The following is a 12699-nucleotide window of genomic DNA, read 5'->3' as shown; positions in this document are numbered from 1 at the left end:
ACCTTGCCAATGTGTATTACTTTTTTGACATTTTAATAACAGACTTTCTGATCTGTATGAGATGATATTTCATTTTGGTTTTGATTTGCATTTCTCTGATCATTAGTGATATTGAGCATTTTTTCATATATTTTTTGGCCACATGTATGTCTTCTAAGGAGAAGTGTCCATGTCCTTTGCCAATTTTGTAATGGATTTATCTGATTTTTGCTTATTAAATTTTTTAAGTTTCTTATGGATTCTGAATATTAGACCTTTGTCAGATGCATTGTTTGCTAATATTTTCCCCGATTTCATAGGTTGTCTGTTTACTTTTTTTTTAGTTTAGTTAAGTCTAACATGTCAATTTTTATGTTTGTTACAATTGCTTTTGGGGTCTTAGTCGTAAATTATTTGCCGAGGCTGATGTCCAGAATGGTATTTATTAGATTTTCTTCTAGAATTTTTATAGTTTCAGGTTTCATATTTAGCCTTTATGTCATCTTGAGTTAATTTTTTTGTAGAGTAAAAGATAGGGGTCTGGTATTATTATTCTACCTATGACTGGCCTGTTATTATGGCACCATTTATTGAATAGGAAGTTGTCTCCTTGTTGCTTGTTTTTGTTGACTTTGTTGAAGGTCATATGGTTGTAGGTGTGCAGCTTTATTTCTGGGTTCTCTATCCTGTTGCATTGGTTTATGTGTCTACTCTTGTACCAGTACCATGCTGTTTTGGTTACTATAGCTTCATAGTATAGTTTGAAGTCAGGTAATGTGATGACTTCAGTTTTATTCTTTTTGCTTCGGATTGCTATGGTTGTTTCAGTTCCTTTTTGGTTCCATATCAATTCAGATTTTTTTTTTTTAATTCTGCAAAAAATTGTCATTGGTAGTTTGATAGAAATATCACTGAATTTGTAAATTGCTTTGGGCAGTATGGCCATTTTAACAGTATTGATTATTTCTATCCATGAGCACATAATATTTTTCCATGAGTTTTTGTCATCTCTGATTTCTTTCAAGCATGTTTCATAGTTCTCACTGTAGAGATCTTTTACCTCCTTGGTTATCTGTATTTTTAAGAATTTTATTATTTTTGTGGCTATTGCAAATGGTATTGGGTTCTTAATTTGACTTTAAGCTTGAACATTACTAGTGTGTAAAATGCTACTAATTTTTGCACAAAGATTTCATATCTTGAAATTTACTGAAGTTTATTAGACTCCAGGAGCCTTTTGGCACAGTCTCTAGGGTTTTCTAAGTTTAGAATAACGTCATCCAGAGAGAGATAACTGGACTTCCTCTCTTTCTATTTTGATGGTTTTTCTTTCTTCCTCTTGCCTGACTGCTGTGGCTAGGACTTCTAATACTACGTTGAATAGGAATGGTGAGACATCTTTGCCTTGTTCAAGTTAAATTGTCTTGTTCAAGTTATTGATGGAAGTGCTTCTACATTTTCCCATTGAGCATGATGTCAGCTATGGGTTTGACATAGGTGGCTCTTGTTATTTTGAGGTGTGTTCTTTCAACATCTAATTATTTGTTTAGGGTCTTTAACACACATGGATGTGGAATTTTATTGAAAGCCCTATCATCATTTATTGAGATGATCATCTGATTTTGTTTTTAATTTTGTTTAAGTGGTGAATCACATTTAGTGATTTGTATCTGTTGAAGCAACCTTGCATTCCAAGAATACAGTCTACTTGATCATGGTGTATTAACTTTTTGATATGCTGCTGGATATGGTTGCCAATATTTTTGTGGAGGATTTTTGGGTCTATATTCATCAGGGATATTCTACTGAAGTTTTCTTTTAGTGTGTGTGATATCTGCCAGGAACTGATATCAGAATCATGCTGGTTTTGTAAAATGAGTTAGGGATGAGTCTCACTTTTCTGATTTCTTGGAAAAATTTCATTTGGATTGGTACCAGTTCTTCTTTGTATGTTTTGTAAAATTTGGCTGTGAATCTATGTGGCCAAGGGCTTTTCTGTTGTTGTTGGTAGGTTTCTTATTACAGATTCAGTTTTCTAACTCTTTATTGGCCTATTCATGGTTTGCACTTCTTCTTGATTCAATATCAGAAAGCTGTGTTCCTGGAATTTTTCCATTTCTTCTAGGTTTTCCAGTTTGTGTTCATGGAGGTGCTTGTAATATTCTCTGAGGATTTTTTGTATTGCTCCTGGGTCAGTTTTTACATCACTTTTTTGATTTTTTTTATTGTGCTTATCTGCATCCTCTCTTTTTCCTTTGTTATTCTAGCTAGTGATCTATCTACCATGTTTATTCTTTTGAAGAACCAACTTTGGATTTCTTTAATCTTTTCTATAGATTTTTGTATCTCAATTTCATTCAGTCTTGGTCTAATTTTAGTTATTTCTTTTCTTCTGCTAGCTCTGGTGTTGGTTTCCTTTTATTTCTTTAATTCCTATAGGTGAGTGTTAGGTTGCTAATTTGAGACCTTTCTAACTTCTTGATGTAGGTGTTTTGTGCTACTAACTTTCCTCTTAACTATGCTTTAGCTAAGTCCCAAAGATTCTGGTATGTTGTGTCTCTGTTTTCATTAGAAACTAATAATTCTGGCAAGGCGCGGTGGCTCACGCCTGTAATCCCAGCACTTTGGGAGGCAGAGGCAGGCGGATCACGAGGTCAGGAGATCCAGACCATCCTGGCTAACACGGTGAGATCTCGTCTCTACTAAAAATACAAAAACTTAGCCAGTAGTCCTACCTACTCAGGAGACCAAGGCAGGAGAATGGCGTGAACCTGGGAGGCGGAGCTTGCAGTGAGCCCAGATGGCACCACTGCACTCCAGACTGGGAGAGAGAGTGAGACTCCTTCTCAAAAAAAAAAAAAAAAAAAAAAAAAAAAGAAAAAAAAAAAAAAAAAAGAAAGAAACTAATAATTCTGAAAGTCAAATAGAACAGAATATACATGACAAAATTCAAATTGCTATCAAATAAAAATAGTCACAGGGAATCAGAATGAAGAATACAAACAGTAAAACATACTAAAAAACCTAATAAATATGGAGAAGCAAGAAAATCTAACAAATGTTTTGAAAAAAAAACCTTAAAAAACAGAATAGAAAAAAATTAGAAACTAAAAATATTAATGATTCTTATAATGCAGAAATAATTGAATGTACATTTCAATATTATATTCTGTTTCAGGAAAGCTGAAGAAGGGGATGCTAAACTGAAATAGATATGAAACCATGTTCTTGATTTTGTTGAATTTCTTCAAGCATCCACAAAAATTAAGAAACATAACCTTTTGTATTTAAGTTAACTCAGGAAAGACAGCTTCTGTGCCTTTGTCCTGGAGAGATGGGAACATTTTTAAGATAAATTGTTGAATCTGACATTTTGATAATATCCAAAATTGAAACTAAACTACATGTACTATGTAAACCTAATTTTGTGTTTCTTTTAGAAAAAAGATGGATTATGAGGACACAAACATTTTGACTGATAGAAAATTAATTTGTAATCATTGGGTTAAAAAAGCATCTAGAACATAAAATGTCATTGAAATATTAAATTCAATTTAACACATATTTATAAGAAATCTGAAAAATATACAGAGGTAGTTTAAAAACTTAATTCCATCTTAATATTTATAGAAATTACTCTTCATGCCTATAAAGAGACTGTTTAGAAAATAGTTGTGTCGGCAAGGCACAGTTACTCATGCCTGTAATCCCAGGACTTCGGAAGGCCAAGGCACTTAGGGAGGCTGAGGTGGGAGGATCACCTGTGGTCAGGAGTCTGAGACCAGCCTGGCCAACATGGCAAAACCCTGTTTCCACTAAAAAAATACAAAACTTAACCAGAGGTGGTGGTGCGTGCCTGTAATCCCAGCTACTTGGGAGGCTGAAGCACAAGAACTGCTTGAACTCAGGAGGTGGAGTTTGCAGTGAGTCGAGATCGTGCCACTGCACTCCAGTTTGGGTGAAAGAGTGAGACTCTGTCTCAAAAAAAAAAAGAAAAAGAAAATAGTTGTGTTGTTGAAGAAATAGCCACTCAAAATTAAGGGCTATTTTGTTTTATGTTTGTATGATTTCAAATAAAAATCTATTAAATATTTTTATTAAAAATTAAATATCATAAACATTCTATAAAATATATCCATTACACTGAAATGTCTAATACTGAAATGTTTATCTGTCCCCAAATTATTGAACACATATTTCAAATATTTAAAGAAAGAAAGCCCCCTAAAACACTGAAGTATAAAAGCAGCAAAAAGACCACAGCAAGAATAATTTAGATTATCTTCATGTATCATAAACTTGGGTTTGTGTATGAACACCAGGAGCTATAGACCATAGTAAATCTTATTATAGATAGTATCGTCAACTCAACCATGTGTATGATGCCTGGTCATGCAGCAAATATACTGAGCGCTTTAAAACTACAAATAGCCATTAACTGTTTTCTGACATAACCCTTTGGCTGAAATGCCAAGTAGCTGCTTTATATAAGCATAAATTAAATGATTATTTATCCACTCTAGGTCGGATACTCTAAAGAGAAAGGATGCAAGGGTTTTATCACCCTTCTTTATAAACATTATTTCACTATTGGTATCTGTTGTGCAATCATTTATTCCATTAATGATTCCACAGTTTTCATCAGAATCAATTGGATGAATAACTACTGTTTAAACAAGGTCATTCTCCCATTACTGAGAATCTTAGCCTCATTAATGATAATAGGAGGGAGGGCTGCTGGCCCTGTATCAGCATGAAAGAGGCTTAGTGGGAAACATTCAAAGATCAAGAATAAAATTATAGCTTTTAAAAGTTATTATTAAAGAATTCATTCTCTCTAGGAGGCAAAAGTCAAAGCAATTAAATGGCCAATTTGGAGTGGGGGGACATCAAAATATACAGATTTACTGGAAGTTACCACATTCAAAGTTTCAAAATGAATAGCAAGGCTCTTTTATTTTTATTGCTGTCTCTGTGATAAAGGGAAAAGAGGAAATTCTTTTTTCTCCTCCATCTCCCAAACCTATTTATGTTTTTGCTTTTTAATTCAATGTCATGTATTTTGAGCCTTAAGATACTATTAAACTCCTGTGAGCTTTGTTTCTGGCCTGAAGCTCTTCTATGTAAGTGTTGTTTTTATTTTTAAGTCTAGATATGAATTGAGCAGACACAGATGGGGGTTAATGGATTGTGAGTCCTCATTGTGTGAAAGGAAAAGCTTCTTTTAATAAGGTGCCTATTAAACATTTGCCAGTTGCTGCATTTTTATGATAATTTAATCTGGCTGAATGTTAATTTTACTTTAGAAGTTTAAAGCATTGATTCTCAAACAAATACACTGGGATCACCTGCGGTGCTTGTTCATAATCTATACTTATAGGCCTTCAAATTTAATTTTGATTTACTAGGATGGGAGACCAGAAATATAAAATCTGAAGTCTACTCAGTGGAGAACTACATTTTGAGAAACAAGGGTTTAAACTTGTAGTTATTAATCTTTCATTATACATACTGAAACAAATAATGACTAATAGATTTATTTTAAGAGCCAATTTTATTACCATTCTCTTTTTCCTCATTTCTCTAAAATATCTTTATAAAAATATTTATTTTTATTTTAACTTTTGTATCAAAATATTACATGTATGCCGTAAATATGTGCAACTATTATATATCCATAAACGTAAATATAAAACTTTTTTTCTGATGGCATATTTGACAACAAAAGACTTAGCTAGTTTTTCCTGGGAAGCAATCAGTGCTTATGACAATCACCAAGTTTTAATAAACTTGTGAGTAAAAGTTATGAAAGAAATGATTTAATATTTATAGGTTTTGCCTTAATCCATAAAAAAGTTGAGCCTCTAGCAATCTTTGTTTTTTAATATAAAAAGTGAATTTGAGTTTCTGATAATCTAGATATTCATTTACCTTTTCTATTTCATGCATACATGGATAGCTTATTCTTGTACATTAGAATAATGACTAGTAATTTCTGATAATTAGAAAAGTTTTAGGCCAGCTCGGAACACCCAGCCCTATCATTTACCAGCTGTGTAATAGTCTATATGTGAAGTTACTTTTCTAACCAGCAATTCTTTTAAATGAAATGAAGTTGATTATACGCTTTATTATAATATTGCTGTCAGTGTAACTGAGATATTGTATGTAAAGCATTTTACACTGTTAAGGGCATATGGAAAATAAACAACACCTAGAATTAATATCATTGTCATTTTCCTAATTGTCATTATGAAATATAATTTCAAGATTATAATGAGTATTGTTTATAATACACATTATTTTTAAAAACTCTTAGCATATTTCTCTTTTTATAATGAGCTGACATTGGCTTCTGTTTTACTGAATGATCTATCTTTGACAGAAAGAGTGTGTGACCTGCTTTTAGGTACAAACAAATAAAGGAATGGTAAGTTAATGCGTAAGTCAGTGGCATTCTTACATGATAGTTAAGTAAATTCAAGACAAAAACTATTTTTGTAGTGTTAGGGTTGTCTTTACAGTAAATTTGAAAATGACTGTGAAAACAATGAAGTCTGTATTTGTACTAATTAAGATGGAACATGATAGAGACACAGTAGGAATGTCAGAGAATGTGATATCACAGAGCAATAAAATGCTCTTTGGTGGTGGAATGTTCTGTTCCTGTTACAATGGTACCTGTAAGATCATACAGCTCGGAGGATGTCAGAATGTGTAGCCAAAAAGCACAGCTTGCCTTAGAGTGATATTTGCAGCAATTTGAAAAGAAAATTAAAAGTGAAGTAGAAATTACTGAAAACAAGAGGATTCAACTAGTTCATATTGGGAAAGATTAAAAATAAAAAGAACAACACTGAAAAATCCATTAACTAGAAGTGAGATATTCTATTAGTCAACACAAATTAAACTAGAAACACAATCAAGTTAAGAGATGTTCATGTTAAAACTTGCCTTTTCAATTTTCTCTCTAGATCTTCTGGCTGATACAAGCACTCAAATAGATATATCCATGAAATTTCTGGCTCTCTCTCTCTCTCTCTCTCTCTCTCTCTCTCTCTCTCTCTCCCCCTCCCCCTTTTGTAATATCATTAGGAACACATGGACTTCTACATATTCAATGTGGTACAATCAGTTGCAGCTACTGTTTTTAGATATTTTAGCCAGTTAGAAATTGAACAATGTATTATTGATTCATTGTATACATTTACACCCTAAACAGAAAATTTAGCAGTTTCTCCAAGGAGGCCTGGTTACTTCTCTTGGAACAAAGTATCCTTAAGTGTTAAACAATAACAGCACTTTTGCAAAGATTCATTAAAAGAGCCAGTACCATGAAGAAGGGGTCTGTCATTGAGTAGTTAATCCTAAAGCTGCGTTAAGTCTCCTGAGGAACAGCTACCTACTCCTTTCTTCTATTCCAGAGACAGCAGCATTTTAAGTGACAGATATGACTGGACAAGAGGTTCTCAGAGACTAATTCCCAAAAACTATCTCCTAGAGAGGATCTTTAACATTTTAAGCCTGTATGTCTGGGTAGGGGTTTTCAAGTGCCCTCAGGTGCCAAGATGACCTATACTGAGAAAAATATTCAAGAATATGCTTTGTATGGTAGTAATATCCAGGCAGCTCATATCCTAACAGACTCTATTCTGTCTCTTCTCAAGCCTATTAAGGTCACAATACTTCATGGTCCATTCCTTATATCTCCTCATGAATGTTGGCTATCATAGTTTCTGACAGCCATCTGCCCTCATTTTACCATCTATTCTAGATAATCTAAGCTCCAGGAATCCCAGAGTGTTTATTTTAAAATGTTACATTGGAGGGCCATGGGAATATGTGAGAGATGGGGTTGGGAGGAGTGTTAGTAAATAAGAAGAAAGAGGAGAGTCATTAAAATGTTTTGAGTACTAATTTTCCAGAGAATGTGCTAAGATTTTTACATAGTTTAAACCTAAGTGCAAATCTTCTGAGATTGTCCCTATGATTCATTATATTTATATTAACATAATATTTTGTGTTATTAATTACACAATAATTAATAATTATTGTATCCATTGTATTATACATTATATAATATGTTATATAATATATTATAGTGCAGTATATTTATCTCATATTTTATAATATGCTAAAATAAATATTTGAGGCTTAGATTGATGAAGTAATTTTTATAGGGTACCAACCTAAGATGTGAAGAACAGATATTTGAAAGCAGTATAGTCTGACACCAGAGTGAAATTATAAAAAGTACAAGAACCTGAAGAGAATTCATGACAAAAAAAAAAAAGAAAATAAATGAAATGCTAATTGATTCTAAGAAGATAGATTTTATTTAGTCCCTACAACAGAAAAAGTGGTTTAACTATAGCATAGAGGATAAAATTGAAAAAGCATTATGGCAAAAAAGACTCTGGCTTAAACATTAAAATAGCTTTTTTTTTTTTTTTTTTTTTGAGACGGAGTCTTGCTCTGTCGCCCAGGCTGTAGTGCAGTGGCGTGATCTCCGCTCACAGCAAGCTCTGCCTCCTGGGTTCATGGCATTCTCCTGCCTCAGCCTCCCGAGTAGCTGGGACTACAGGCACCCACCACCACGCCCAGCTAATTTTTTTTGTTTGTTTTGTTTTGTTTTGTTTTTTAGTAGAGATGGAGTTTCACCGTGTTAGTCAGGATGGTCTTGATCTCCTGACCTCGTGATCTGCCTGCCTTGGCCTCCCAAACTGCTGGGATTACAGGCGTGAGCCACTGCACCCGGCCTAAAATAATAAATTTTTAATCCTTATACCAACCAATGTGGTGCTAGACATCTAAAATACTAATATTCTTTTCATAGTTTACCTATACTCTACTTACATATTTTGTAATTAGTTGCAGCCCTACCAAAACCTTTACAACCAGGTGTCATTCAGGCTGCATGAAGGAATTTTACTTTTGTACAAAAGAAAATATCAGGAAAACCCAAAGCATCTCCAACTGCTGCTAATTTCCTTCCATGAACCCAGATAATTCTAACACTAGTGTTGGTGCTGCTTCATAATCTAGCTCAGAAGCATAAAAAATAGAGGACTGGGGTGGTGGCTCACATCTGTAATATCAGTACTTTGGGAAGCCCAGGTGGGTGGATCACCTGATGTCAGGAGTTCGAGACCAGCCTGGCCAACATAGCAAAACCCTGTCTCTACTAAAAATACAAAAATTAGACGGGCATGGTGGCGTGAAACCTGTAATCCCAGCTACTCAGGAGGCTGAGGCAGGAGAATCGCTTGAACCCAGGAGGCTGGCGTTGCAGTAAGCCAAGATTGTGGCACTGTACTCCATCCTGGGCAACACAGCGAGACTCTGTCTCAAAAAATAAAATAACATAAAATAAAGAAAGAAGAAGAAGCATAGTATAGAAAATACTTTCAGAACTTCCCTGTCAATTTTCTGCCAACTCCAGAACCCAGGAAGGCCAGCCTTAATGAGCATTACTTGATATATTATTCTTTTTCAAAGCGAGATGTTTTGAACTCAGTAAAACACAAGGCAGAAGATGTTTGCATACAATAGGTGATTTCTTTAATTGAATATTGTTTTCTGACTAGATTGAAGTTTAATTTTATATAAAATGATTTATTAACATTAACCAAATTGAGTTTTACAAAATTTATTTGGATATTTTCTGGATTCACTAGCAACCAAGGTTAAACATTAGTAAAGTATTCTTTCTGTCCTACCCATATTGTATTATATTATTTAATTGTATAATGCAATTGTTGTTGGAAACTGAGAACCAATTGCAGACAGTGATAGTAAATTGAATTGTCTACCTTTTTTTCTAATCACAATCTGTTGTATAGGTAAGATAATGATTCCTTGTGTCTGATGAAAGACATAATCTTAATATAAACAAAATTAAAAGTAAGACAAAGAGTTTGAATAAGTGCTATTATATTAAAATGTCAATAAATGGAATTACAATCTTAAAATGTCAATAAATGGAATTACAATCTAAATATAAAACTCTTTCCTATGCAGATTGCTACTGATAATATGAAGTCAAAGTAAAACTACTGCTAATAGAAACATAATAGCACAGTAGAGATGATAATAAAATAGAACAAGTGTAGCTTCAGTTATAATTTCTCACCATAGACTGAGCATGCCAGGATCTCATTCATACTCATTGTATAAAACAGGTTTTTTTTTTACAAAACAATATATTTGCTCTGTTCTCCTTTTCAACAAATAATTCTTTCTAATAAAACTTCAAGTCTTTCTATGGCTGTATGATATTACTAATCTCATGTACATATTCAACTTTTCCCTTCACAAATAACTCACCACAATTTCTTTTTTTTTATTTACTCAAGCAACTCCACAACTCTACTAATTTGCAGAGCTTCCTTAAATTACAAAGATTTACTGCTGACACATACTTAGAAAACACCTGTGACGTAATTCACTAAAGTATAGCTTTATTATTAAAGTCAACTTGTAAATGTTAGTAAAGAATTTAGTTTCCTTTGAAACTTTCTCAGGCAAATGAAAGCCTTATACACACCTATGACATTTTTTCAGAGTTTTTTTTTTTCAGGCATTCATATTTCAGTGCCTATCTCCTGCTAAGATGTCTCCCCATAAAGTTATCATTTTCATGGTCCCAAACATATCTTATATTTAAAAAATATTGTTGGTACATAGTAGGTGTATATAATTACTGTGTACCTGAGATATTTTGACAAAGGCATGCAGTGTGAAATAATCACATCATGGAGAATAGGGTATCCATCCCTTCAAGCATTTATCCTTTGTGATACAAATAATCCAAATACCATTTTTAAGTTATTTTAAAATGTACAATTAAATTACTATTGACTATAGTCATCTCATTGTTCTATCAAATAGTAGGTCTTATTCATTTTTTAAATTACTTTTTTGTACCCATCAACAATCGCCATGTTTTCCCCAGTCCCCGACTACCCTTCTCAGCCTCTGGTAACCATCCTTCTACTCTCTATGTCCATGAATTCAATTGTTTTGATTTTTAGGTCCCACAGATAAGTGAGAAGATGCAATGTTTGTCCTTCTCTGCCTGGCTTATTTCATTTAACATAATGAGCTCCGATTCCATCCATGTTTTGCAAATGACAGGATCTCATTCCTTTTTATGGCTGAATAGTACTCCATTGTGTATATGTTCAACATCTTCTTTATCCATTCATCTGTTGATGGATGCATAGGTTTCTTCCAAATCTTGGCTATTATGAATAATGATGCAATATTCTTGATAGACATAGATGCAAAAATCCTGAATAAAATATTAGCAAATTGAATCCAGTAGCACATAAAAAAGCAAATCCATCATGATCATGAAGGCTTTAATCCCTGAAATGCAAGGTTGGTTCAACATAGGCAAATCCATAAATGTGATTTATCACGTAAACAGAAATAAAAAATTCTACTATGAAGACACATGCATATGTATGTTTATTGCAGCAGTATTTACAATAGCAAAGACTTGGAACAAATCCAGATGCCCATCAATGATGGCCTGGATAAAGAAAATGTGGCACATACACACCATGGAATACTATGCAGCCATAAAAAAGAATGAGTTCATGTCCTTCACAGGGACATGGATGAAGCTGGAAACCATCATTCTCAACAAACTAACACTGGAACAGAAAACCAAACACCGCATGTTCTCACTCATAAGTGGGAGTTGAACAGTGAGAACACATGGACACAGGGAGAGGAACATCACACGCTAGGGCCACAGGGAGTTGGGGGAAAAGGGAGGGATATCATTAGGCCAAATATCTAATGCGTGTGGGGCTTAAAACCTAGATGACAGGTTGACGGATAAAGCAAATCCCTATGGCACATGTATACCTATGTAACAAACTTACATGTTCTGTACATGTATCCCAGAACTTAAAGTATAATAATAATAAAAAAAATACCCACATGATCATCTCAATAGATGTGGAAAAGGCTTTCAATATAATTTACCATCCCTTTATGTTAAAAACCTTTGACTGATTAAGCATCAAAGGAATATACATCAAAATAATAAGAGCAACCTATGACAAATCCATATCCAACATTATACTGAACGAGCAAAAGCTGGAAGCATTTCCTTTGGGAAACAAAACCAGGAGACCCACTCTCACCACTCCTGTTCAACATAGTACTAGATGTACTAGCCACAGCAATCAGGCAAGAGAAAGAAATAAAAAAGCATCCAATAGGAAGACAGGAAGTCAAACTATCTCTGTTTGCAGATAAGATGTTTTCATACCTATTAAACCCCATAGTTTCTGCCCAAAAGCTCCTATATCTGATAAAGAACTTCAGCAATTTTCAGGATATAAAATCAATGTACAAAAGCCAGTAGCACTTCTACATACCAATAACACCCAAACTGAGATCCAAATAAAAAGTGCAATCCCTTCCACAATAGTCAAACATACACACATACAAAATACCCAGGGATACAGCTAAGCAGGGAGGTAAAAGTTCTCAGTAAGAATTATAAAATGCTGCTAAAAGAAATCAGAGATGACACAAATGAAAAAAAAAAAAAATCCATTCTCGTGGATAGGAAGAATCAACATGGTTAAAATGGTCATACTGCCCAAAACAATTACAGATTCAATGCTATTCCTACCAAACTACCCATGATGTTTTTTCACAGAATTAGAAAATACTATCCTAAAATTCATATGGAACCAA

This window comes from Trachypithecus francoisi, unplaced genomic scaffold (genome assembly GCF_009764315.1).
Source record: "Trachypithecus francoisi isolate TF-2019V2 unplaced genomic scaffold, Tfra_2.0 Lachesis_group8, whole genome shotgun sequence".
Taxonomy (NCBI): domain Eukaryota; kingdom Metazoa; phylum Chordata; class Mammalia; order Primates; family Cercopithecidae; genus Trachypithecus; species Trachypithecus francoisi.
The sequence above is the reverse complement of the archived record's forward strand: the minus strand, read 5'-3'. Positions refer to the sequence as shown.